This window comes from Oryzias latipes, chromosome 9, assembly GCF_053564925.1.
Source record: "Oryzias latipes strain Hd-rR chromosome 9, Olatipes_Hd-rR_3.1".
Classification (NCBI taxonomy): Eukaryota; Metazoa; Chordata; class Actinopteri; order Beloniformes; family Adrianichthyidae; genus Oryzias; species Oryzias latipes.
The window spans coordinates 32,771,073-32,773,267 of NC_136245.1; positions in this window are offsets into that span (position 1 = coordinate 32,771,073).

The following is a 2,195-nucleotide window of genomic DNA, read 5'->3' on the forward strand; positions in this document are numbered from 1 at the left end:
GCGTGGTAAGTAAAAAAATCATGTTTTTCTAAAATAAGATAAACAAAGAAAATTGAACATTTTCTGTTGCAGACAGTTCTGAGAAATCATTAGACACCACAATGCTTTACTTTTTTTGTAAATGTACAACTTTATTTCAAAAAAGCATGACTATTTTCTTATATTTCAACTTTCTAAATGATAAAATTTAACGTTTTAATATTTTGACTTTTTTTCTAAAAATTGTACAACTTTATTATAGTAAGATTCTGACTTTGTATTTGTTATCATACAGCTTTATTCCTGTAAAATCTTTGACTTTTTACTAATAATGTTACAGATGCATTCACATTTTATTTGGTTTTGTGGTACAGATGCTCTGATGGTGTGGTACTCAGTCAGAAAATATTGTTCATTTTTCAGACATGACTTGCTTTCACAGCTTTGTACAAATACATAAAGTACCTTTAAAGTACCAAACACTTTTTGCAATGGTTTTAAATATTTGTTGGTGCTGTTTGTATGCATATTTTTTAAGATTTTTAATGTAATCTGCTGAATCTGTGTTTAGATCATCCCTCCCTTCCCGTAGAAAAGTGATTTGTTGTTTCGACAGGAGGCTGAGGCCTCTAACTGGATGTCCTCAGGATTAAACAGCAGAATGAGGCTCAGTGGTTAAAAGGTGGGCTGGATATCCTGTCTCTTGGCAAGAATTATCAGACGTGATAAACGCGGGTGTACTAAGAGAAAGAGACTCAGATTTTTTTTTTTTTGTGAAAATCAGGGATTAACCTCCTTGGGCTGTAATTAGATAGGGGAGGCACTTCCATTCCACTACAATGGATTTGTGCAGCGGGCTCTCGCATGCTGGTGCTCCATTTTCTGTGATTCATTCGTCTGCGTCTCAGACAAAGAGTTCAAGAAGGCAAACAGGCCGCCTGCCAGAGAGTTCAAGATCTGGCACTAGCTGGTCATTAATCCACAGCCCTCCAGAAGAAAACACACACAGTGTTTCCATTTAACACTTCTGCAAATAGAGACACTTTCTATCCATATTACTCACCTTTATTGGAGACTCTATACTTTATTTTTGATAAAGTTTCTTCGTAGACGTTACTTTTTCTTGATGAACGTGTTCAGCCATCACGCATCTGCATCTGTTTGTTTAGTCACATCGTAACAGACAGGCGTTTGTGTGATTTTTGTTTTTTTTAGCACAACTTGTGTCAAATTTGATAGAGACGATGAGGAGAATGAACAGGGACCGGAAAAGGTTCTGACCTTTGGAGAACAGACAAGGTCACACTTCTCTGCACCAGAATTGAAGAGAGATTTTAACCCAAAACAAATGAGACTCTGCTGAGAACCACAAAAGGTTATAAATTTAGGGAAGTTAAATAATATATTTTACAGAGTTAAGAATAGAAATGCACCTTCCTGTTACACAAGGGTGATGCATGATGTAGATATTCTGTTTATTTTGAGTGGAGTTTTCTCCACCCAATTCTGGACACGTTAGTTTTTACCAGATATTTGGACTTTTTAAAATAGGAGTTAATAATTTTTTAAAACAAGCTTTTTAGGTCATTTTAAGAACTTCAACTTTTGATGTTTTGAGCCAAAATCAGAATTATAATATATATATATATATATATAATATACTGCTGATTGTTGGTAACAGTGCTTGTTTTTTTTTTTTTTTAGATATTGAACTGTTTAAAAAAAGCTTTTGGAGTCTCTGCTTTGCTAAAATGTTTTAGAGAACTGGCTGATTATTTTAGCTGAGTTTTATTGGAGACCTGGAGGCATTTTAAAATTAAGTAACTTTTAATTGTTGTAGTCTTCAACAACAAAGCTAATGTTTTTCTTCTGTAACATGTCTGCTGCAGACAAAGAAAAGCAGAGAAGTAATAAAATGGGTTTAAAAGTAGAAAAATATTAGACTTTTAAATCTTTTTGTTAAGTTTTCTTTGTATTTTACCTTTTTCCAAATTGTTGCAAAATGTCTCTTGTCTTAAAGATTAAACTTCACTGGTAGTAATAAAAAGGCAGTCATTTAGGTTATTGACCCACAACTCGGACACGCCGGTGCTTCATTTCCTCTGTGATTTGTTGGTAATTTGTCTAGATTAGGCGCTCTGTTTGAGCAGAGCTGAAGGAAGTAAATTGATTATCTCCTGGAAACTTTAAGATTTGGTGGTGACAGCTCATTGGAG